Source organism: Pomacea canaliculata, linkage group LG3 (genome assembly GCF_003073045.1).
Source record: "Pomacea canaliculata isolate SZHN2017 linkage group LG3, ASM307304v1, whole genome shotgun sequence".
NCBI lineage: Eukaryota > Metazoa > Mollusca > Gastropoda > Architaenioglossa > Ampullariidae > Pomacea > Pomacea canaliculata.
In genome coordinates this window covers 19,354,719-19,381,739 of record NC_037592.1, presented here as the reverse complement: position 1 = coordinate 19,381,739, position 27,021 = coordinate 19,354,719, and the positions used below count along the sequence as shown (strand labels likewise).

The 27,021-nt window shown below is 43.9% G+C and overlaps 1 protein-coding gene across 5 annotated transcripts in view; it reads left to right on the top strand.

Annotated features, from left to right (window-relative positions):
* The first annotated feature begins 5,745 nt into the window (after positions 1-5,745).
* Positions 5,746-27,021, top strand: part of LOC112560322 — a 79,570-nt gene continuing 58,294 nt past the window's right edge. The window contains exons 1-2 of one of the 5 annotated variants that reach the window (XM_025232106.1): positions 24,776-25,674; positions 26,611-26,914. The gene's annotated coding sequence lies outside the window, so the exon portion shown is untranslated. Of the gene's footprint in view, positions 8,181-24,774; positions 26,915-27,021 lie in introns of those variants that run through there. The other 4 variants (XM_025232107.1, XM_025232108.1, XM_025232109.1 and 1 more) reach the window with 4 other exon arrangements.

Genomic DNA, 27,021 nt, shown 5'->3' with positions numbered 1-27,021 from the left:
ATTCCCCTCGTGTCGTGTCCAACATTCGACAAATGTCACCTCTCCTATCACAGTTAAAGCTTTCTGAGTGTTGTGCGCATGCCCAGTGGTTAGTTGACACAACGTGTGGCGCGTCGCTCAACGTGAGGTAAGACGTCATTGTCAGCTTAGGAAAGGGTCACCGGGTCATCTGGGTGACGTCATCGTGTGTTACCTTACACCCCGATACAGTTATATCTCCTCCAATGGTCTTCGGGGGAGAAAACAAAGCAGCCATTGAATAAACATCACCGATTAAATGTGGCCAACTGTAATACAAGGCTGTGTATGTATTTGTTTATGTGTCTTTTTGAGTGTGTTTTTTTACGTGCGGCAAAGTCAGCATGCAGATCGTGTAGATCATATTACATCCATGTGGACCTTTTTCTTTTTTTGATCCCCAACGTATACATTAAGAATAAAAATATATTCAGTGTTGTTAGATATATGGTCAACGTTTGAATGCGGTTTCTGCTCCAGTGATTGCTTTCAGTGGAAATACAGAAAAGAAATGCCGTTCTAATGACATATCGATGCATTCCCGACAGAACTCTTCGTTCGGCTATTAGCTTGTGTCTGTGACACACCATGGTGCATCGATTCAAAACGTTTGCGATATACATCGATGTTGCATTACAATCCATCATTTGCGGGGTGTTTCTCAGTGCAGCTCTGTCTCAATGTTTAAAACAAAAGAATACATGATACAATTCACCATTCAATACAACACACGTTACAATTCACCATACAATACAATTCACAGGCAGTGCTCTTACAATACACCATACATTAGACATTACAGAAATTATACACTACACAATGCACAATACGATACACAATTTATGATACCAATAACCAATGCAATACAAAATACAGTACAATACAAAAATACACGATATAAGCATAATTAATATACAAAATAATATATATAAAGACACGATGCAATCCAAAAATTCGTCATGCCTCTATTCGTTAGTTCATTTTTTCATTCCACCCCTCTTGTCTTAATCTTAAAGCACCTCTTACCTCCTTCGTCTAGCACCCACTTGTGGACTCGCATACTTACTGACCTGACTCAAACACTGTGAGCTGGTCAGGTATGAGTACACCTACTGGAAAACACGAGAAGTACAGCGAAATCCGCGAGATTTCTGATGTTACCTCCAACGACTGAGAAAGTGGAGCTCGTGTCAAGGCACGACCATCGATTGGGCAGCCACGTCCCCACCAACCCCTACACCTCCCCAAAAGGCAAGTAGGCGCTGGCCCCGGGTGGGTGTCACAGACCAATGCCAACAAACTGCGTCGGGTGAAGGGTGAGGATTGTTAGTCGAGGGCGAGGCCACACAAACGAATGATGTTGACAGAACAGCCCCCTGAAATGGCTGCCGGAGAGTGCTGGTAACACAAGCCTCCGTTCAGGACCAGGGTCGCTTTAGAAGCACAATTAGGTGGGTCTGGTACTTGGTGACGATAAATGGTTGTTGCGGGACGGGAGTCACTACGGTTTTGAGTGTGTGCTCTCTTATTACCACAAAATTAATACAAAGTGGCAAGCATTGCCCCCCTCCACACACTCATTCATTTCTATTTATCTAGTCTGTAATAAATACATAGATGTAAAGCTCACAACAATAACAAGATGTGTGCACGCACACAATCAACCAGCGTTTTCCTTACCAAAAAGAAAAAAAAAGGATGCCTTTCACTTTAGTTCACAGAGTTACACATTTCCAAATAATACCAGAAAACAATGGTCACGTGCGGACCAGCATAGTCTAGAAACACACTGACCGCTGGAGGTAAAAGACTACACCGTCTTTTACTTATAATTGTTATGCTTATAATTATGACAGTCTAGCTGAAAGTTCAAAACAATATTTCAATCACCCTCAATCACATTATTATCCATACCTAATTGACTCATATACTCTTCTAGCTGTAGATAGAATTTTGGGTTATCGTGTTTTTTATCACCGTAATAATGTAATTTGCTCCATTGTCTCTGTAAACTTTTTAACTGAAAATTCAAAATTGTTATTAAATAGGATTGCCACCCCACGGGAGGAAGAATTGTACATGAGGCAAAAAGGCAAGAGTAACCCCATTCAGCAGAACTCATTGTTTCCTGTTTATGTTCAAAGTGCGTATCCTGTGGTAGATAAACTGAAAAGGTCTTATTGTGTAAATAGTGAAAATGATCTCTCCTCTAACATATGTCCCCCAGGCCCTGACAGTTCATCGAAGCTAAAATAATTGGTGAGTTTGTGCTCATGTTGAAGTAATTTTAAATGGCAATAACCAGCACATAACATTTATTGGTATAACCTTTAAATAACACAGCAGTCAATACAAGCGTTCCACAGAGGAGCCTTCATTTGATGAACATAACCTGATGTGTATGTACTTGGTGGCTAAAGAACAGATGGAAAATTAAAAAGGCATAGCAAAGGACATACATAGAGGAACAAAAACAGAAGAATGAATATGAAGTTTATAATGGGATTGGCAGGATGACATAATACAGTCACATGAGCTGTGATCTAGTGTTTTAGCCCTGGTGATGAATGTGTTTAGGAAGTAGCTGTAACTTAGAGATAAGATAAGAGAATACTTTATTTATCCCAGAGGGCAATTCAGTTATGTGTAGGTCTTTACAAACATCTGTCTACAAGTAATTACCTAGTCCCAAAAAAATTGAGTGTGTTTTGTGAATGTTGTGAAAGAACAGCAGACTGCAAAAATCTAAAGTTTGTATAATAAAAACCCATACATCTTTGGAAAACAAGGACAAAGGATGAATAATATTGTCTCTGACTGTATTCATGACATGCTGTGCTGCTAATAAGCAGATTGATTTTACTTGAAACGGATGGCATTATCTCAAATGACAGTTCACCTGATATTTGTTGAGCAAACCAGCACATGCATGCATTTCACACACCTCAGTGGTGACACATATTCTGGAATTTGTTAGGCTAGTCGAGACAATAGCGTTTGACTGTGATATCGCCATTTTTTGTACTTATTTTGCCAGACAAATCTATATATATGGATATATTGGAATGTAATATGGGTTAGACTACTGCTTTACACAGCAGGAAGTATTCGTAACATCTTTGCTATGCATATCTGTTTATTAAGCAAAACACAACTAGCTGTACACTACAAAGTCTAAATAACACGTATATGTCTCACACTTATACATCGAAGTGTATATATACATTACACTTGCCGTGATCATCAAAACACTTCTCTACCACACATTGTTCCGCCACCTATCGACTTGTACCAAAATGCCGCAATTGTTGACTAATTATTACTCGTTATTCCGATCAAATTGGCGGTCAATGAGTTTCGTGTCTTGTTCTTTCTTTGCCCCGTCTTCAAGCCAGGCTGGGTGATTGGCGGGCTGGCCGGCCACAGAAAGTGCTCCAAGCTGTGTCACTCTTCCGCAGACTGCGTTTTAACTACGTGGTGGGAATGATTTTAATTCTCGGCGGCAGCACTACAAAGGCCGCGGGTGGCTCGATCGATGTGGCAGCCACTCAGGCGTAGACAGGCGAGAAATGCGCCAAGTCAATGCTTGTCGATGCCTCTAAGGTGGACAGGCTCCCAGAGGAAAACTTCACCCGACCCAGACCTACCTCGCGATGCCGATACACATATTTCTCATCAAAAAACGTCTAATGCACGCGGACTGCTGTTAGGTCCTGGCGACCATTGCCAGTACTTACGCTGTGTGTGTAGATAAATATCGCAGTTTGCAAAACCTTTGTACTTTTTTTGCGAGATCACGCATCGATATAGCAACTTGATTTTTTATAATATTTTTTATAAGTTAATTTTGAATCATATACACTAATGTTACCGCAATATTGGCGAAAAAATAAATTACTTCTGTCACATCTTGGTGAAATTATGGCATGAGGTGAGGTTTGAGCTAAGTGTGTCTAGTGCAATCCAAGTTGTAATGATGATGCAGGGTTAGTTTGACAGATTTTAACGCGACACGAGGTTGAGAGTCTGCATGGAATATAATGGGGGTGGGGTACGACAGGTGACAAGGACAGGTGACATAGAAGTCACATCTCATTCAAGCTTTGGACGTGTGGACTCCCTGACAGTCAGCCATGCGTATCATAATTATGTCCTCACAGCGCGGGGCCAGCTTGTGGACCCTCTCTCTCTCCCTCATATCTTACATGTTGTTTTCTTGCCAAAATATTTGACACGTTGTTCTCTAACCAATAAATCAGTTGAAGTGTTTTCTTCAATTGAGTCGCCTTCAATTTGCTTTGATTTGTCCTGCTGTCATTCTTCTACAAGATGGAGTGTGTGGCGGTTGTACTTGTACCAACATTGCTGTGCACTTTAACAGCACTTCCTTCTCTCTGACATGCTTATCTTCATGCACACACACACACAGAGGGAGGCCTTTACCTCACCGGTTTTCTTTTTTTTTTTTCTTGTCTAAATCAGTCAGGATTTCATTATAGTTACAACACAGCGTTTCATTTTCTTAATGTTCAGTTTAATGTTTATCTTCCTTTACATTTTCTACCTTTTCCCGTTTGACTCAGTCATGTACTTTGTGAGAGTTCCATCATAATATTCTACTTGTGTTTCATTTTCTTAATATGTCTTTATTCATTTAAGCCATCTGGTGTACTTTATAATAATTATTTCTTTACCAATTCCACAGACACTAAATTTAAGTTTCTAACTTAATTAAATGTGCTTCAAATGACATGAAATATTTTTAACAGGGTTTTGTTGTGTGTGTGCAGGCTGCTTTCTCCTTGAGAGAACAAGATTACGGACATGCCAGTCCATCATCGCTGCCGTGATGTAGTGATCACGTGACGGCGCCGAGAAAGCTTAGCGCGAGGTCATCTTTTTTGATTAGCGACTTACTTTTTGCTGCGAACTTTTTTTGATTCCTCCCCCCACCCTCCTCTTGCCCTCCCCGAAACTTTAAGACAAGGAAAGTCAAGCCTCCGAACAGCCAGTGCGTCCAGAAACTTTCATCGCCTCCATCGCAGTGTGCATATTTGTGACAAGCATCCAGCGCTGCGCCAAGTGCTGTACTTGCAGTCCGGTGACAAGAGAGGTGGACACTGAGTGTTGACCTGACGGATTCACACGGGCAGTGGACTGCAGTGTCCATGCCCTGGTGTTGCAAAGATTTAGCGCAGTAAATAATTGGCACGACCTCTGCGCGCGCCAAAGATCGATCGGTGCCTCCAGACCTGACTCCGCTTGGCGCGGGCGACTCACCAGCCAAGTGTGCGCATGCGCTATTCTGCCGAGTGCCTCCTGGCAGTCTCCAGCGGAAAACATTAGAGCGGCAGCCGGCAAGATGAGCCGGGGCATTGATGTCTGAAACGTGTGATAAGCTCACCAACACATGACTGACGTCACGCCCAGACAGCCGCGCACCTTCCGGCCCTGGACAGAGGTTGTGACGTCAGCGGTGACGTGCTCATACCAGCGGTTTGCATTCAATACCTTTTCTCAGGTAGACCTCGGTGAAATGCTGCAGATCAAGAGGTGTGGGTGTTTATAGGAAAACATTGAAAAGGATTTAAAGTGAAGAAAAATATTTTTCCAGGGCTTGTGTCATTGCAAGGGCCTCAACGCGGCTTCTGCTTTGCCATGTCATCTCTCACACCACCAGCCACCGTCACCACGCAGCTGCGGTATGTGAAAATATTTTTACAGCCTTATCCTTCTATCCAAGACAAAAGAAAATAACGATCAAAAAACAGGAGGCAAGCACTCTTTCAAGCGACCGCATCTTACACAAAACTACATTGAGAACCTGATGTTCGCCGCTCGCTATCTCAACGCTTGGCATGCACCGACAAGTTATGACGTCTCGGTCAAAAGCAGGTAAACATGTTTACTGTTCTTTCTGAAAAGCATCTGCTGCAGTGTCGCTACTTTCGAAGAATCAGAAGTTTCATCGGCGATGTCACAGACCTCCACCAGCAGACAAGAGGAACCCAGCGAGGGTCACAGCAACTGGAAATAAGTGTCGCCTGCTCGTGGCTGTCGCGAAGAACTTGAGTGTTGACATGACAGGCGGCACGCCGTGAAGGCAGGCACCGGATGCTTGACGCGAAGGGAGTCAACTCGCAGACTCTCTCACACTTCCATCAGGCAAGCAGTTGAAGTAGTGGCCACTGCTGTGTGCGCGCGCTCACCTGGGTGGAGGCCGCGCGCTGCCCAACACGTGCGGCACCGGCACATTAGCATATTTCGCGACGGACGCCAAGAAATTTCAAGAAGCGAAGCGCATCTGCCAGCGACAACTGCTGCCTACTTTGGACGCCCAGTTTCCTGGTCCAGTGCTCTGGAATGCCATCCATTTTGTTTCTTTGGCCCTCAAGGACGCATCAGATGACAGAATCTTTTGAATGTTGTGTTGACATCCGAGGAACGACCTAACAAGAACGTCTTTGCAGGAGGAACTTAAGAAACTATACTTTTGTGAATGTGTTTTTATCTAACATCTTCAGAGAAGACCATTGTACTGACAAATTCATTTTTTTTTTATATACAGCACGTGGTGTAAACTGGGATGAACTTACATCGCACAATCCGAATGACTCAATACTGTGAATTGTGAGTTAATGTTTGAATTTGGACCGTCATACGTCTAGTTGCATTCTTCCAAATGCCTCTACTGTACTCTAACTATTCCAGTCAGTCTGCCTTCTGTGTGGTCTTCACACTGCCACCGAAAGGAATTTGCTTCACTTTTAGCCACCAGTGGTCTGCACGTGATCTGAATAACGGAAATTTCGTCAACACTGTTTTGTGCTCAGAGCTCCCTGGGATCCTGCGAACCCCCTTCTACGTCAAGCTCGCCAGTCTCTACTGCTAAGTCTGCCGGCTGTGAGCTTTTCTTTTAGCGCCGACCTTCCGTTCACACCCAAGAGTATACACGTGACCTAACTGCTAGCCTCCCAAAAGGAAAGCTCACTCCGCCAGAGGATTTTGGAAGATTTGAAGCGGTGCGCATTGTCTATCGAAACCTTTAGCACAGACGAACCAGGTTTGAATGAGTGTTTCTCTCAGACCCAGTACTTTACGACCTTTTCCACGGCCGATTTCACATCTTGTAATTCCTGCGTTTGGTGATTAGGGGGAGAATACTCCCTTTCTTTACAACGCTTCGCGCCTGCAACAACGAATACCTCCGTGAAAGATCTCTATAAAGAACTGGAAAGTGGCCCACCCGGCAAGCGTGCAGGGGTCTTTCGAAGGTGGGTGGGTGGGCAAGATAGAGTTGAAGATGAGAACGGGTATAGCCTGCTAGAATGTCAGCCAATGCGAAACAGGGGAAATATTTTCCACCGCTCCCGAGAGCCAGTGACTTAATTAAAAAGTTCCCATTACAGGTGCATCCAGCTTCCTGTTTGTAGTATCCATAAGAACACACGGCTCTCTTGGCATTTGCACCACTTGTACCTGGCCCGCTACCTTTACACTGCCGGTGAAGTTCGTTGCCATTTCTTCAGGTGAATACCGCGGGTGCTGCGCGACTCGACGGGCGGCATGTCGGTGCAAGCAGTTTGACGAGGGATTCCGGCCTGCTGTGTTTTTGCGGAAGGTCCGAGTTCTGGCTGCAGGGACAAGGGTGAGGGACCAGACTCATCATGCTGCACCCATTAAGCGATGCATCACGTTGCACGTTGTTTGGTGGTCTGGGTGCTGGCCGCCCCCTCTTTCTGAGAATTGTACACTTGAACATCTCGACATCTGGACGACAAGCAGGAGAGGATTTTGAGGAAGCAACTGAAGGACTGCACCATGATGCTCGTCTGATGATGACGCTCGCCTGACGCTCTTCACGGGTGTTGTGACGTGAGACGTGCGACTCGTTGTCTCGGTGCTTACGTCTCGCACTCCATTCTCTAGTCATACGGGGTCAAGGGCACAGTGACCCCCGGGCAGGTCCCGTGGGGGGAGGCGGGCTGGTGCAGTACGGCGCGGTGTGGCCGCGTGACGTGTCGCCAGCCGGACAGACGTTCATGGGCGATGCAGCTCAGGCGTGCATCCCGAAGGCCCGGGATACGTCACTATGGCTCCCCAGGTGAGCGCATCATCCCATCTGCTCTCCTTCATCTTCTGCCTTCTGTCGACATGCACAGGTGTATATTTCTTTATTGTTGCATGTGTCTACCTCTCATTGTTTCCTCTTTTACTGACCCTTCTCTCTCACCTGTTTCTGTGTCATTATGTTTTTCTATAAAAGCGACACCAGCTTTGAAATGTATGTACAGGTGAATATAGACACACACACACACACGCACGTACGTTTTGTGGAGTGTTCACGTGACGTTAGAAGCCAGGGTATAGGTGTGGAGGAGACAATGTGGGGAAAGAGCGCGGTGTTTATGAAGTGTAGAGGGAGCACCCCGCTGTTTCGTGTCTTTGGACTTGAAGTGCCTTTGTCACTTAGTGTAGGATGCTGTAGACAGTTTATCCGTCATTTCCAAACTGAGAATCCCGATCGATGAGCGGAGTTACAATCTGGTTTGGTTTGGCTACGGAGGGCCCGCCAGCCGACCTGCCAGCCAGCACACGGAGCGGCCGCGATAGTGGGGCCTTATGTCGACTTGCAATGAGTGCAGCGATATCGGCAATGAACAACGAACAGAACAAGACGGCGGAGATATAAATGGGTAGAAGAGGAGGCGACTAAAGGGATGTACTTTAGAGTAGCCATGGATCTATATTTGGCATCCTCTACAACCTGTCTGTGTGTGAATGTGTGTGGTAGGAGGAGGTGGGAACAGAGAGAGAGAGAGCTATGGAGATGGAATGACAGGGATTGACTGTTCTTTAATGCTAAGAGTAGCAATAGCGAAAAAAGCATTTCGTCTCACCGGAAACACACACGACTTACATCCCTTGCCTTTCTCTCGCTGTTTTCATTTTTCCTCCTACCTCCTTTCTCATGTCATCTCGTCCTTTGCTGTCCATGCGGAACACTGCGACTGATTCTCTTCCATCAGTATCTTGGCTCTTGTTCGTGGCGAGCTATTAGCAAAGTCTGCACATCTCTATAGAAATGAGTATTTCACTGCTTGAGTCTTTTGCCGAAAGCTTTTTTTAATGGGCCTGCAGTCTAACCCTGACCATGACAAAGCTCTACACATGACTGCTACAGCAAAGCTGACTGATGTTGCTAAGCAGGCTAGTGCTGTGGTTGCTACACACCTGACCTGCTGGACGTTCTTGCGCGTCTTTAGCTGTAACATGTACTGTTGTTGAGAGAGCGGAATCGCCTGTCATGCAGCACATTCCAGAGAATTACAAAGATGGCAAGAGATGATGGTAGTATCGTCAGGGAATCCTAAGACCAATTAGGGTAGCGACGGATGATGATGATGACGACGATGATGATGATGAGACAGAAGAGAGCCACCAAACATTACATTGGCAATGACACTGGAAATAGTAATAGCACTGGCACTGACATCGGTAGTCGCATTGGGTTTGTCAGAAGGTTTATGGAGGGTCACCTACTTCTGCTAGGAGAGGACGTTATATATCCCAGATCAACTTGTACTCATCTTTCTTTTCGATATAAATTTTGTACTGTATGTTGTACTTTCGATATAGATTGTGTATTTTTGTTTTTGTTTTCTGATCAACCAAAAAATCTGAAAAGTCTTTTAGTAGCTTGGGGATTTCGTCAAAGGAGATTTTCATTTCGGATTCCAGCAGACAAGCACATTTAGATAAAAGTAGTAAAGACCTCGAAGACTAAAGTTTCCGTAGCCTAAGGTATCGGTTGGGCCGAGACTGTAGCTCAAAAGTCAGGTCAGATCAGGTCAGGCCAAGCCCTCGGAGCTGCCGCTGTCAGGCTATCAGTGACATTGCTGGAGTAATTAGTTCTATTCTAGTGTCAGTGAGACACGTCCTACGTCCAAGTATCCAATACAAAGCTCGTGAACCTGAAAGTCTTTCTCACTTTCACAGAAAAGGAAGAGATCGTGAAGCCGTGTGTTTATTTCTGGTTCAAAACATTCTTCTAGGAACAAATGAAGACTGCGGAGGTTTTCATACTGGAAGAAGTATTTTGGGGGTCAGCGCCTCTGGCGATGTGTGTCATTGACGTTTGTCATTGTCGGATCAGGTGCAAGTCTTCAGTCGGACGTTTGTCACTGTTGGCGTCAGGTATTCGTTGTTTGTCAGAGACTCCTTCACATGTTCTTTACGTTATTTTCACTTATAAAAATACACTTCATTGTTGTCACTTAGTGACTAGTTTTCATTGCTGCCCTATCTTTAAGAGATTAAGTGCTAGTGTCATATACTGAGAATCAAATATTAGTGTTACACATTTACTAGATAAATGCCTTCAGTGACATGCTGACTAAAGGCTATATTGTTGTCCCATGTAAACAACATCAGCAGGTTGGTGCTAGGTACTGACTATATCGAATACTGATGTCAAGTATTTGTTGTCCCTCTGTGCTGCTAAGCAGTGGAACTCTCTTCCACATCACATTTGCCACTCGGACTCCAAGGTTACATTCAAACACTCTCTGAAACACATCTGTTCTCAAAGTACTATCCCTGAATTACTATTCTTAACTCCCTGGCAATGCTGTCTCTCATGTTAACCATCAAGTACCCTTCCAACTTTTTACAGTATTCTTCATACCTTCATCCACTGCTTTACGTTCTGTGCCTGTAGGTATCTCACTGTCCACTGTCTGTTCATCCTTACTGGTCTGCTCAGAGCGAGTGCGATCTATCTTGGTCGTGATGCTGCGCATTAATAATAATAATAATAATAATAATAATAATAATAATAATAATAATAATAATAATAAAATAATAATAATAATACTACTATCATCTAGTGCGCAGTATCACGACCATTCGCTGCCGTAACTGTGGGAATCAACAAGTAGCATTTAGCACATTGTCGGTATGAATGAATAGACATCATCTGGCATTACTTGGCTCCGTGTTTATATGACATAACAACAAACTTTTGCTCCGTTAACGTGTGTCAATGAACACCGTTTGACACCATTTGACACCGTTTGACACCGTTTGACACCGTTTCTGTGTGATTGAACAGCCAAAGAAGGAAACGAGGTTCCATGGTGTTTTCACTTTCTAATTAGTCCCTTCCCACTGGAGGTTGATTGTAGCACTAACATTTCTGCAAGTCTTTGTCCAAAATTAATTAACAGTGTTGCCTGGAAAGCCAGAGGATAAAAAGTGCACTTTGTCACTGTCCAGTAATACTAGTAAAACCTTTGAATTGGTCACTTCCTACGTGCTATTCCTTCTGTCTGCCAGGCGTCTAGACCAGTCTTTTAATAAGAAGCCCATTCTAGTAGAAATGGTGAATGAGTGCTTAAAACTAGGTCTGGCACTTGTCGTATTCTCTCTATTTCTCTATCTCTCACTCTCTCTCACAGAAAGAGAGGGAGAAGGCGGCGAGTTTAGAGAAATAAACTGTCTTACAATATCCTTTAAAAGACATATTGCAATGCTACCTTTTCCTGTCGTATTTATGTTCGTGGGTGTGTACACACGAGGTGAAATTCCAAGTTGCACTGGAAAAACCTTTATTTTTCCGTAAATGGGAATGTATTATAATTAGGCCTCGCGTCCTCTGGAATCCGGTTTCCTGCCTGGACCTCCGCGTGAAAAAAGAGGATCCCTGCTTCCTCGTGCGGCGTGCGGTGTGGCGGTGCCTCTCGTTGCAGCATGACGATGTGATCGATGTTGCTGTGCCTCGCCTCAGCTCGAGGTTGCCATGCATTCTCTGAGAGCAGACGCTTTGTTTAACAGAGGGTTAGACTGGCACAAGCATTTCCACCGCCCTCACCTCCGCTTATCGCTCGTGCTCTGTAGTCGCTTGCCTCCCTCCCTCTAACCCTCCACGTGTCTGAGTAACTTGTGTCCCTCTCCCTCTCTCTGACCCTCCATGTAATGAACCCGTACTAGTAGTCACGTGTTCCTCACTCCCTCTAACCCTACCCATGTAGCCGTCTCTGTAGTATGCATCTCTTCTTTTTATCAGAAAAGAGGATGTGACTCCCCGCCTATCACGTGATCAGCGCAGTGCCAGCTTCTCTTTCCTAAAATCTGGGTTAATATATTCCTCTCTTCGTCGTTCTGGAGGCACACCGACAGACATCACCATTCACAGAAAACCTTTAGCCGTCATCGCGACATCATGTTTGGACAGCAAGGCCTTAGTAACGGATGATCCGAGCTCTTCCACTGAATATAGAAATGTATTCTCATACAGTCCGTACGTTTGTGTTGGTATCGTCTTTCTGTACACGATGTTTGCAATGGAGGGGTTGTATTCATTCACATTTGACTAAATAGTATGCTTCACTGAGTGAACATTGAAAAAAGGTTTTCATGCTAGTCCTTTAATATCTAACAATACAAACACTTATAAAGATTAGACCGTGGCGAATACAACTGAGCATGGACGAAAATGGGAAATTGAAGATAGAGGTAAGAGTTACCGTGAATTCGTTTTCAAGCAGGTGGGTTATGAAGTTTGACGCGAAACATTAAAGGAAGCAGCGATGAAGATAAGGAGGATGATGATGATGATGATGATGTAGTTTTATAGCGCGCCAGTATCCGCATCACAAAGATGCGCTCAATGCGCGGTGATCCCAGCAAATATATACACAAGCGTGAAAAACAGCTGGGGGAATTCTCTCGGGAGGTAAAATGGGCGAAGCAAAATTGTGAGAAGTTCAAGGTCACAAGTACACATCTTTTCACGAAGAATAACCGTTGTACAGTACCTGTTGTTGACATAGAAACACACTCCGCCGCCACGCGCCTTGCCAGTAACTGCAGCAGATCTATCAGATCTAAACGGGCCAGAGAAGCCGGCGATGTCTAGATCAGCGTCACCGTCGTGTAGCCATGTTTCTGTAAACGGCAACAAACAAGTATCCCTATGCAGTCGAAAGTTGTGTATCCACACCTCAAGCTCATCAATCTTGCCACGAATCGACTGGACATGGGAGAGCAGGATAGAAGGAAGAGGTGGAGATCTGCGTCGATCGTCCAGACAAAACTTCTTGAGTCTCCGCTTCACACCGCCTCTGCGTCCTCTCCTTCTTGATCTGCGAAGTGGAGGGAGCCGTGCGATGTCGACTTGCAGCGCCCGAAAACTCCGGGTAACAGAGGGAGATGAACGAAGACGGAGCAAGAGCTCGCGGGAGTAGAGAAGCCGTGGACCAGCATGAAATAAGCTGACCGCCATCTTAATAATGTCGGCTAGTGGTAACGGCCACAGCCATCCAAAATGATAAACGCACGCCTAACACAATGAACGTAAAAATCATCATCACTAGACACAGACGCAACACCCTAAGTCTATAACTTGACAACTAACCGACACAGGGTGAGACGAAAGCGATGAAAAATTGAAATAAATTTGAATCAGAAGTGAGAGCTGCAGACGTCGCACAGCTAGGAGCGGCCATCTTAGTTCTCCCTCTCAACAATAGGATAGGAGGGAGAAAAAGACAAACAAGGAGTAGGTTAGAGGGAGGTAACGTAAGCGGGGAGTGGGGGAGAGAACGAAGAGAAAGAAAGGTTAAGAAGTGAGAAAGCAAAAAAGAAAAACTTATATATATATATCAGAGAGAGAGGAGGATGTAAAGATACTGCCACGATTAAGTTTTTTAGGGCTTTTTCTACTTTTTGTGCTGCTCCATTATCTGTCCTGATTACCTCGCTGGATTATCGCGTTAGGGACTTCGTTACGTGTTCGAACCCTGTGACGTCACTCACGGTAACGGGTAGCTCGCTCCTCTGAAATCTGTCTGGCGGCTGACCAGTAGAAGCACGTCACCGCCAACTTGTCAATAGCTTCGTCCCTCCCGAAGACTTCCTCCATTGCGCCATAGCTTAGCATGCTTTGTATCTCCACCTCACTCGTCTCGGCTCTCCACAACATTTAACTCGCTCTTCTCTCACGTGAGACTTGTGGATCCTGCGCTGTTTGCTGGTGGGTGTTGGGAGCATGCCATCATCTATGTCTCGACATGGCTGGAACTTCTTGTCGCTGGTTTGTCAGAAGTACAAAGCAAATCGGCTTAATACAAGGCTGCATTTATAAGGATGTGGAATAGCTTGATTGAAAAAAACCCTTAGTGTTTTCTTGTGATAAAGATCTGCTATTTCAAATGTAGATTAAAAAATAAAGACATGACTATTTTAAAGGAAAGGCTAATGAAAAAAAGAGGTCGTATAAGTATAAGGGAAAATGTCATATTGACGCACTTCCTTCATCTGTCCTCTCGAAAAGGAAAAAAAGCCTGACAGCTGCCTGAGATAATAGTTGACGATGTTGTGAGTTCTGCCACACGCTTGTCGCCAAGTGCCTTTGTCGAAATAACGCCTTTTGAGTAATGCAGGGATATACTAAGGCACCTGCCCCGCCATTTTATCTCGCCTTTTCCCAGCAAAATTGCTGGCATTTTTACCACATCACAAGCAGGGTGTTTGTCAGCTTTCCAAGCTTTTGAGTCGCCTGCTGCCAGCATTGTCTGCCCCTTGAGCGACTGCGCGCCTACCTTGCGTGTGCCAGAACCAAAATAGCCCGTGGCATCAGCAGTCGTGATAGAGGGCGCCAGCTTCTTTGGCGTGAGCTGCTTTCAGGCTTCGAGTGAGGACGTGGAGCGTGAAAATATTGGTGTTGTTCCGTAACCACATTAACTATCTTCACCTCTCTTACCAATCCTTTCACAGCCACGTCCTCAGCCACGACCGTCCTCAGCCACGACCTTCATCTGGCAGAAAACCTACAGCCACCACTGTCCCCAACCACGACCGTCCCCAACTGCCTGCCTTCTGCTACTAACACCGCCACTACTGTTCCCCACCACCCGCTCCAACACTAACAGCAAGTGGTAGCCGCTGGTAGTATGGCAATCGATGATATTACCGTTTTATGTAAACACGTGTGTAGTATTAGTTGTTCTGTGTCCGTTTAGCTCAAGAGGTTGATGCCTGTTCCCTCCTGCACTTCAGAAAATTTATTGCCTGTAATAAAAGGGAGGTCTTTATTTACTGCCTCTTCCGCCCCTTGTAAGACGCGGTCATGGCACTGGTCTGAAACTGTGACCATTGATCTGCATTCGGTGAGGCGAGAGCCAGATACAATTTACAGGACCCCCATTGACAGCATTCGTCGGACGATAAGGCAGACTGTAGTTCTGACATATGACATAAGAACTATCGAAGTCTATTTTTCGTGGACAGAGTGCGAGAGACTTCGCCAGAGGCAACGTGTATGTCCTGCCATTTGACATACAGACCACTCATTCCGTTTTTTGTGGGCGGCACAGAGAAGTTCACCTTATTTTTCTGCCACAGAACAAAGCGGTATTTCTCCTTTCTTTCCCGGAGAAATCAGTGTACATTCGTGTCTAAAAATCTCACAATGTTGACGAGGAAATGAAGAGAGATAACTCACTATGTGTATTAGGTGAGAAGGAAATGGGGATCTTCAGAGTCACAGACGAGAATAGTCGGTAACTTTTTCACCTTTCCACACTAGTGAGAATTATGTGTCAGTGTTACAGAACTGAGTGACATTTGCCTTTGTTACGAGGTACATGGAAATGCATTTGTGTTTTTTAAAAATAACAGCGGCATTTCTTTTTTAACTACTGCCTACAGAATAAGCCAAAATGTTTTTGTCAAGAGACGGTCAGCAGATGCTTGGTGTCATTGCTACAGAAGACATATCTGAATCTTCAAGACTTTTCATGTCTCTTGCGAAACAAAAACAGTTCTTCGACCATGCGGTGCATCTTATCAACTTTCCGCCCAATAAAGACATGTATTCATTTGCCCTATCCTTACTATGGCATGGAAAATGAGGAGAGACAGATGCAAGGAAGGTTAAAAAAATGAAAAAATTGAGGAATGGAAAAAGGCAGACAACATGGGAAGGGTAACTGCTTCGGGCCAAAAAAGACCTGGAGACAAGATGTATGATATATATATATACACACTTTGTATGAAAAAATATATATACACAATGTATCTCGCACACACGCACACGATGTATGATGTGTGGAGACGTAGGACAGGTGGAGAGAAAACTTCCAAGCTCTTTAGAAAAATCACGTTAAAGGTGCTGTGGGTTAGATGGCGAGATATTGTAAATATCATAATATTGCGTTTTTCCTGTGCTATATCGCCAGTCTCTGTATTAGTTCTCTGGTCTGTTTGTTTTATTTAAGTGCCACAGCTCTCATGCCCAGCAGCGGACTGTGATCACCAGTCAGAATATTTCATGATATTTCATATTTTAAGCTCGCGTTTGTCAAAAATAGAGCTCAGCAGATTACTACATTCGTTTCGCAGTTGTGCTTTTCATTATCAGGGACCATTCCTTACGATTTCAAGAGGAACTCTAGGGGGCAGTAGATAAAGGAAAAGGTGGCTGCCAAGCAGTTTAAAACTTTGCATTACGCACGTAGCAGAGGATTCCGGGACTGACAGCCCGCCATAACTCCAATACACTGGGTGCGAGGCAGGGAGAGAAGCTGCTCACGTTGATATATTGTTGAATATTTGACAATATCCATTATTGATTTACGTGACTGTTCTGTAAAAAAAATTTGCCAGATGCGTCCTGTTAAAAAAAAGTCCTTAAGTGAAGCGCTGGACATTGAGAGGAGGGGAAGACGTCTCTGGAACTCAGCAAAATGTTGAGCTGGTTGGACGACCCCGATCGGCGAAAATTTTTCATGGTGGTGAAAATGCAATGCCAGCAGATTAAAACACTGCCAGGCACATCACACACGATGCTTTAGACCAGCTTGCTTTTATAGACTAGTAACAAATCCTGTGACCGACTAGAATACGATCTCTTCTGACACATCGTATGGCGGTGTGTGGCCGATGATGTGAGATTGGGCGGGATGAAACGAACGGAAGTACTTCATTCCTGGCGGCCATCGTCATTCCTTTACTCACAGTTTAAAGAACTTAGTTTGCTCACAGCTTGCTTACTATTTGGAGAGGTTCATTCATTCGCTCACAACTCATAAGAGATTCATTTTTTTCACTGCTGATTTGTTCTCACCTCCATTAAGTCACAGCACGAAGACGCAGAACCAGAAATGGACGTGAAGCGAGGCGTTCTTTTCATCAGAAATCATTCACACACACACATATCTAAATAATGCTCCGGGTTCTAGGTTGTCTTTAATCTTAAGCAACTTTTTTGATCTAACGCTTCTGTTGATTATTTCTTTAATAAAATCGTTAAAGGAGGTTTAGTATGATGTTTCACATTAGCAATTTCTTATTTGGTTATTTTTACTTATTTAATTATATAATACACAAGGATATTTATGTCATGTTATCATTGACTTTAACGGTATTAAAGTGTGATTTTCACTGGACTGTAACCAACAGGATCAACCTTTTCTGCAATTTTTCTCTTTTTTTTTTGGCTACCTGACATAAATAATGTTCTCACTCGTGTCATTATCTGCATACTGATGTCCCGTCCAGTTCACTCAGATCAATGTACCAGGTCAAGACCTTATTAATCAAATTCGCTGACACTATTACCACTACCATCACAACCCTCGTCACGAAGATTATCCATAAAATTATAATAATTGCCTATTACTTCCACAAGCCAGTAAAATTGGCTTGTTGCACTACACATTTCGAAAAAATAAGAGACTAGAGGAGGAAAAAGACAGCGGGCGGATGCTGGGTGTGAATACTCAGGGAGGGAATCAAGTTATGCAAGGAAGACAAACGGGGACGCAGGACGCTGTCATGATCAACGGACAAATTGAAAGCGCCACACTTTAGTTCTCGGGTTACATAGTTTAATGGTCAGCCTGTCTACAGAAAGCCCCTCTAAAAGCATCTGTAGCCAATCTTTTGATGAAGTGTGCATTTTTCTTTCTCTTTTTTCCTTCCTCTCTTTTCACCTCAGATACAGTTCGTGAGCCATTGCTTTCATCTAGTGTGGGCAGTGCCGTGTTCCCATAACATTTCGACACATTACATGCAGTATTGAAATGTACTTTAAGTGAAATGTGCCGCAACAGTTTAATGTTGTATTGGTTATGGAACATTACGTTCATCGTGCAAAGGTTTCATGGAGTTTTCTCTAACATCTGACGTTTGTGGGCTTAACACAGTTTTGATAGTGCTACTAATGAATAATAATAATAATGGGTTTTTGTAGTGCGAAGCATCACGACCAAGATAGATCGCACTCGCACTGCGCAGACCAGTAATGATGAACAGATAGTGGACAGTGAGATACCTACAGTGGACAGTGAGAGACCTAGAGTGGACAGTGAGATACCTACAGTGGACAGTGAGATACCTACAGGCACAAAACGTAAAGCAGTGGATGAAGGTATGAAGAACACTGTAAACAGTTGGAACCGTACTTAATGGTTAACATGACAGACAGTATTGCCAGGGAATTAAAGATAGTAATTCAGGGATAGCACTTAGTGAACAGATATGTTTACACCGAGCGTTTGAATGTAGCCTTATCGGCGTTCGACACCTCGAGGTATTCAGATTTTCCCTTTTGTTTCATTCTGCGAACACTCCATGTTAAAGTTAACTCTTAGTGTTACTTCATTGTTTTTTTTTAAATCTCAATTCATACTACGTGTGTTTATTCTGTTCGATTTAAAAGTTTCTTATCGTATGTGAGGCATATGTTGCACTTTCTAACCCTTCTCTCTGCTGTATTTAGTTCCATGTCTGTTTTCTGTCTTTCCTGTGTACAATAATCTACGTGACTGTAATTTTCCGAGGGAAAGAAGGAAAACGTGCAAAGTGTTAACACATACTGAGACAACGTCTGTCACTTCCAGCTGTTGGCTGAGAGATGTGCACACCTGCCAGACGCATCGAAAATCAAAACACGTAATGTCGACTGCGGAGGGGATAGGGAGGCCAGGTATAAACACTGGGGATCAATCTCTGGGTACCACGAGTACAAGCTAATAAGCATGCACGTGTAGATTGTCTGGAGAAGTAGACCATGTTATGAACATGTAAAGTTTCTTGTGACGTAGTGTACAACGTGGTTGTCATGCAGCTGTACAATCCTTGGAGATTATGGGTGCAACTGTATTACCAAGCGGCTGTACAACGTGTAGAGATCCATGGTGCAATTTTGTTATAATTTCAGAAGATCAGGGAAATGTCACATTCCTTGATGCCAAGCAATAGAGTTTAGCATCTCGCCACGGTTAGTGCAGATAGCAATTCACAGTGTATACAGTAGTTGGTGTACTCAGCATCTCACACTGCACACAGTAATTCGTGCAGCCAGCACGTCACCTCTTACAGTAGTTTGTGAAAGCATATCACACGGCATACAGTAGCACAATATCACACTCTATACAGTAGTACAATATCACACTGTATACAGTAGCACAATATCACACGGTATACAGTAGCACAATATCACACTGTATACAGTAGCACAATATCACACTGTATACAGTAGTACAATATCACACTGTATACAGTAGCACAATGTCACACTGTATACAGTAGCACATTATCACACGGCATACAGTAGTACAATATCACACGACATACAGTAGTACACCCGGACCTGTGTTTGTTGCTGATGCCGTGTCAGCATTTCAGACTTTAATTCAGCAGACAAAACCAACTTTAAAGAGGTACATTTCGGTAATTCAATTTCCTTTCCAGTCTCAGAACACTGTGGGCGGAAGTCTAATTTTCAACTCATACTTCAAGTCAGATGTGCTCCGGGTGTCACATTTACGATCAGAAAAGTGGTCTTCAGGGCGTTTGCTTTACTGAACTTAGTTTGAACGTCTTCCTCTGATGCATTTGGTTTGGGTTTTGTCTTCGTCCCTAGGACATCTGGGGCAAACAGATTACTCTCGGTTCATTGCACGAGACGCTATTCTGCTTCACACATTATCTTCCGTGGATGATTTATCTGCTGTACATACACGGGCTGCTGCGACCTTATTGTCTTTATCCCGTCCAACAGGATGTTCCAAAGACTAAGTCCGCCAGCTTTTTCTTCCTGTTAGATGCACTTTATTATGCATGAACAAACCAGCCAGGAACCGAACGGCGCAGTCCACGGCTAAAACAATTTTGAGCTGGGCTTGAGGAGCGGCACTAAAACAATGTTGATCGAAAAAGCGGCACGGTGGTACTAATGCGTGATTTTCGAAACAACATCAAATCAATAACCAAACAAGAAGTTATATCTTTTATCCTCAAAACAGCGTGTTCTTAAAAATGCATGTTACCTCCCTTTTTATCAGAAGACTTCTGTTCGTTATTGTTCTTTCCAATGTTGGAACTTAATCACGACGAATAGCAGCCATTGATTTACAAAGACCCTGTCTGACCTGAGAGTAAGGACTGTGAAAGATGGCATCAGAGTTGTCCGCCTCGCTCGAGGCCATGTATCTGGAGCTTACAGTTGTGATCGACTTTCTCTCATTTTTGCTATGGCCTGTCTCTGGCTTTCCACTGAATGATTGTAACTGATTCCCCCATCCTTTACTAACTCCCACCGTTTCATATTGTCTCTTGTGACCGCATCTGGTAGATCGGCTGCTTGGGTGTTTGGTGCCTGTGGGAGCATTTCCTCCCCTTTCCTTTCGTATAGGTACTCCAGAAACAAAAGTTATCCTGACATTTTAAAAATAAAAGAAGCAATCTTCTTAACTTCCTAAACCTTATTTGCTTTTTTGAGCTACAGTACAGAATCCTAATCTATTTGTCGCTTGCTTATTGTTGGGTAACCAGTAGCTAGTTGATGGATTGGACACCACGTCAGCAAAAAACCATATTCCGAAGCCATGAACCCAAGTATAACTGGTCTTGCCGCGTTAGTGTCTCGATTTGAAGTTTGTGCGAATAGAGAAAGTGCTAGAAAACAACATTGTGAATATAATAGAAAAACTCCTAGACTTCACGATTGCTTGTTTAGCTTAAAAAGCGAGTTTCTTGTAAAATTAAGGTCATTTTAATAACTAATGATTTGAAATGAGATAACGCTATCTTGGTTGTGAATACTGTCACGTGATCTGTCTGTAGTACGCTCGTGAAGAGATTTCCATCTTCGTGCCTTGTTTAATATTTAATTTTTCGAAACATCTCTATTTACACCTCAGAGACACCACAGACCTCACTGACTTTGAGTGGAAGACTGAACCTCTTCTGCCTGCTGGCTACAACCAACACAAAGTAGTTAAACATTAGGACCAATGGAACATACTACTTATCACTAATAATTGTTCTAAGGTAATAAGGAATGACTCTGCGTACCAAATTACAGTGCAGAGAGAAAACAATGGCCAAAACATAAGCCGCAATATAGAACACAACGAACGCTGTCCGATTTCTTTATTACGAGAATTTGAGGAGGACATTAAAAAAGAAGACTTGGAGACTGCAGTTGCACCTTAATTGTTTTCTGACTAAAGTGCGCATAAAAATAACCTTGCCATTGACATGATATAATGGGCTAACTACGCCACAATATATTTGACAATATCGTAATGTAGATAATTGCACCATACGGATTATAACGACTCAAAATGTGCGCTGTCTTGTCATAACGTTGATAATCACGTCATCAGATTTATGTGTTTATACATCGCTAACTATGTCATAATTACTGCCTGCCTTGCGAGGGTCTGTAGCTATTTCCACACTGCATTCCCTTCAGTCATCGCCGGCACTGTCCAGAATCAATAAAAGAGAAAAAATTTCTTTTGTCCTGATATGTCTACTTCTGAATTGTTGATAACTGTGAAAAATATTAACTTGGGGTTTATTGGGGGCTATGAAGATGACCAGCTATGACCAGCGTAGGAACGAAATCTTAATTGTGGTGACTTTTGTGCAGAGATGTTTTATTACTTTACGGTATATCAGAAACTGGCTATCTTAAAAATGATTTAAAAAGAAGTAAAAATGTAGTCATTCTTTTCCAATGCTAATATTAATGTGTTAACAACCGTCATTTTCTCTTTTGTTATGAAAATCCCGATAAAATTGAAGCCCTGGAGTATGGTTTGAAGCACTCTTCACTATACTAGAAGGAAAGAAGTTCTCCAATCATCTACAAGACAAACGTGTTTAGTAGACAGGACACTGGCGACACTTGTTGAAATGGAGGAGGAATGTACGTATGACCATTATTCATCAGTTTCTCGGTCGTGCTCGTCCTTTTAAAACAAAATATTTTGCACTGTCACTCGAGGCTGAAGAAGCCGATAAAAGTTATCTACTTTGAGAGGAAATGTCCTCCATTTCCTCAGCTTAGTAAGAGAGAGAATGATGATAAAATAGAAAGAAGGCAAGTAATGAAAAGGGACTAATAAATTGTCATATCGAAACAGCTTAGAAATAAAGACGAACAAACCAACAAATAAGTGAGAAAGTCTGAGTAATTGACAAATACCAAGTCAGAAGATGGTCAAGCTATGGCATGGCAGTGAGGAGCTGATACAAGAAGGGAGCGGCGTGCACGTGAGGTGTTATGCGCGTACGGGTTAACGCCATGATTTGATGAAGACCGGCGCCACGGGGGGTGGAGGAGAGAAAGAGAGGAGGAATGGGTATTGTTAGAGCGAAATGCACTCCTTAGACACGTGGACATTGACCGTCAGCAGCAGAAATCAGGTGGGAGCAGCGCAAACACAAGATGAGCAATTTATAGAAGTTAGAGTTGCCGGTCTGACCCACAACCTCGAGTGGCACACTTTCCAGACCAAGTCTTGCAACAATCGATACGACTCTAGCGGGCGTCATGGCAATGAAAACCTGCAGCAGCAAGACATTGATGTAGGGATCCAGCAGGACGAGTGCAGGAGTTCGGCGCAGCGCATCCCGCGTGCCTGCACGTCCTTGTGAGGGTGAGCCACAGAGTGGTGTAGCCACCTAGCAACCTTCCTTCTCTCACCACACAGGAGCAGCCAACTCCACTCACGTAGGGTTTTTCGAACATACTAGCTTTTTTTAGTCTTGTATTTTAGACCTCTGTTAGAACAAGCACCTCTGTCTAATGAAAGATTTGTAACGCAAAGGCTGTTGATTCTGTTCCTTGACTGAAGATTTCCTTGCAAACAATTCTAGATACTTTCTTTTTAGTGTTCGATGTTGATATAAAGGGTAGAGAGATATAGTGTAGGTGTAGAGAGATTGATGCTGAAGGAAAATGACACCACATGTACCTGAAATGTTTTAAAGAATTAATAGGGAAATAAGTAGAGACTGCTAGCATACAGACACAGAAAGGTTGGAGGACAAGGAGGTAAAGAAATAATGAAATATTCTTGTAGTTATATACACAGGTAACTTATTCTGGTAAGTAGATACACGTAAAGTTTGGCAGACGGAAAGACTGACAAAGACTTGGGAAACGAGTATTTTAAGTAGAGTTCTTGTCATCATATTCTGAAATACAGAGTCCAATTAGTGTCAGCTGGGTCAAGGAACTTGAAGCGAAGTATCTCTTAACGACTGTCTGACCTGGAAACAGTGACTGGTGAAAGACTTTTTGACCATTATATCACGTGACCCTGACACGCTTAGCTGTGGCTATGCACTTCATCACACCTAGTCCGAAGGATCCTACGATCTCTACACTCGTCCGCTAACATCATTGGACGAGCGTCTTGCGAATATGAGCAAACAAGGATGTGGTCTCTCGGTCAGGTGAGTCCGTGCAAGCCTACAGTTGTCGGTCGTTAGCTAAAGCAAAGAAAAAAAGTAAATTGCAAAATACGCCAGGGTGTGGCTCCTAGCTGTGTCACCAACCAAGTCTTAATGAGCAGAGTTCAGCAACATGCAGCTGGTGTGTCTGCGAGAAGTCCACTCCTAAGGACAATCACCGACACTAGGGACACTCTCCTGCGTCTGGTCGACTCCAGTGGCATCAGCACGTGAAGTGGGATTTTCTGTATTGATGCAGTATTGATATTTCTATAAAGAGGAAGCTAATTAGCTGAATGTACGTAGCGCACGACGCGAAACTAAACTGGCCACGTGACCAGCTGTGAGTGGAAACCTCTGGAAGATCGACTCTAACAGGCGTCAGACCTCCTAGGCTCGTGGCGAGAGTGCGTCAGGCGGAAAAAGGCGTTAGTGTCAACATTATCACATTGCACCATGACGTCGACGAGCAGCCAGAGGGAAGTGCGAGGACCAAATTAAGTTCAGGCACTGCAGCCATCCCCACAGAGCCAGCTTCACTTTACACCACGCGAGGGTGACTATCAAAACACGTGCACTCCACGCACTGGTGGAAGTGGAAAGCAGGTGACTGACTGTCAGGGGACAAAATACAAGTATTTCGGAATGACAGGAAAGTGCGATTTCGTAGGACTGGTGAGAGTACCGGCGGCAGACACGTGAGCAGCGTGGACGCCTTGTGTGGTAAAACTACTGCACTTGACTTCAGTTACAGCTGAACTTGACAAACCAGAAGAAAAAGCGGTATCTCTAGAATTTTTCGCTGTCTTCATTTTTCTGATGCTGAGAAAACTTTGGCTCTGACTTGGCATTTTTAGTGTTTTCTTAACCATTCCCTCACACACACACACGTATACACCCGCCTATCCACATTTAAGCTTAACGGTTGGAAGCAGCCAGCAGAACAGCACACCCGGTTCTTCTATTCCTGTTTTAGAACGCCTTTTGAACACGTCAGACTACGTGGACAAGGGAAGTGCGAGAGGAAAAAGCCTTGCAGGTCAATGCTGTTTGTGAAAAGACCGCGAGATATGTGGATGGGGGATCTGACCGATTACCAGTCGGCAAGACAGGCCACACCGCTAGGCGGCAGAGCTGAGCCTCAGGGCGAGCCACTGGGCTGGCAGCCAAAGCGCCTGGAGCTGCTGATTCCAGGTGCTGTGCAACAGGGTAGTTGTTGCAGGTTCTGACTGCAGGTGTAGTGTAGCAGGATACCCTAGTTACAGCGGTGTAGAGGAGGGTAATACCCGTGGATGCTTATTCCAAGTATGACGTAGTAGGGTACTTCGTGCGGGTGGCTGACTCTGCTAGGACGGCAAGACCTGCGCCGATGGCAGGGGCTAGCATTGTGACGTCACGGCATTCTTGAGCTGTCGGAATGTGGAACATGGCCCATTGCATCCGTGATCTTTCATTTGGCGTCTTCTGAATCAACGGCGAGTGAAACGCCAATATCTGAATTGCTGTGCGCCAGTGCACATACACTTTAAAGACTATCACCATGACGAAACTACGTCACACAATGCACGGGAGTATTGCACGAACAGCGCCTGTTGACCACAAGGGGCACTAACTTCTTTATTACGCCCCTCTCCTTAGCTCTTTTATTTTTAAATTATCAAGATGAAAAAGCAGCGGTATGTTGGGATTGCATAATTGACATTACAGTTCCTGACACAAGAATGAAATATATTGGAAGACATCATCAACGAGGAAAAACATGCTGAGCCGTTGGTACACTAGTCGTTCAATTCCACAAGGTTGGTTTGGCAAACATCGATAACAGGCCTCTTATCAGCTTCTTGTTGGATTGGATATTTGTAATCATCAGGACCAAATCACAACGATCGGAACCAGACAGTAAGTATCGATCCAGTAAGACATCATGAAGACAGTAGTGCTCTGTAGTCAGCAGGCAATCACAGCTAGACACGTAGGCCATTGTAAGACACGTGCTATGGTCAGTAAAGAATTATGTAATAGCACGAAAGCCAGCTTTAAGAGTCTGTAGATAATTAGGTAAGTGCGGCAGTAACATGACGTGAAGAAACATGGACTAACCAGAGAAACAGACCAAGGGACAACTGGAGAGTAGGTTTTGTCCGACCTTTATTGCGCTGCTTCTTGTTTTCACTCAACCACAACATCCTTAGCAACCGGAAATGTAGGCGTAAATGAGAAGATAGTATAGATTTTTTTTCAGCCAAGTTAGCAGACGTGTTAATGTTAAAAACAGCCCATCGCGATCGGAGAAGAAAGAAGTAGGGCACGAAACTTTTTGTACTGTCGATCTTGCCAACGTACCCAGCCTTCCAGCCCCCTCTCGACTTAAAAAAAAAAAGAAAAAAAGCGAGAAGTCAGTCACTTCTTTACTTCTTTATTCAGACAATCATTCAGCTAGAGACTCTGGCAAAAACAGAAAGACATAGGTATAGTGAAAGATATATAGGCTGACAGACACGGGAAAACTGCAGATAGACCACAAATGCGTTTTACTGCCCACAGAAACAAAAGTATGCAACCTTCATAGTTCAAAGTTTGATGTGTATGCTTTCTAGTCACCGCTAAACTGTAAACACTGAGGTTTTGCTGAACCTTCTGAAAGTGTCTGTCTCACAGTTTCTCCTCCGGCCAGAGATAGGTTTAACTATGATCTACATCAAATGCCAGTTTAACGTGAGCACTGCTGTTCAACCCCACCCTCTCTCACCTGAACCGACCACTTCCCACACTGAATCTAAAAATATCGCCAAACCTGTCTGCTCCAATCAGGTTTGGTTTTTGCTCTTTCCACAGAAATTAGACATCGGTTGAAATAAAAGACAGAGAGAGAAGAGAGATGGAAGAGACAGCAACTAACGGGCAGGCAGCTCTTACTTCCACATCCAACTGTGTTGTAAAGAAAATATTCATCGAAGGTGATGTGCAGAAATTCCACCCGACTGTTGACTTGTAACTGGAAATGATTTCGGCGATAGATTCATCTCTGACGTCTTTTCTCATGCATACGTAAAATTTCGGTTTGCCTGCGCACTAAGATAGTCAGCGCTGACGTCACGAGGAGGCCAGCAGCCATTTTCCCAGGCAGGTCAGAAGAAAGGTAATACGCATGCCTTCCGCCTGCCGTCTTTCATTTCCTCGCTTTCAAGTCCAACTGATCATTTTAAAAACATTGCCTTCGGCTTGGAGACAGCGAGTGCATTCTTT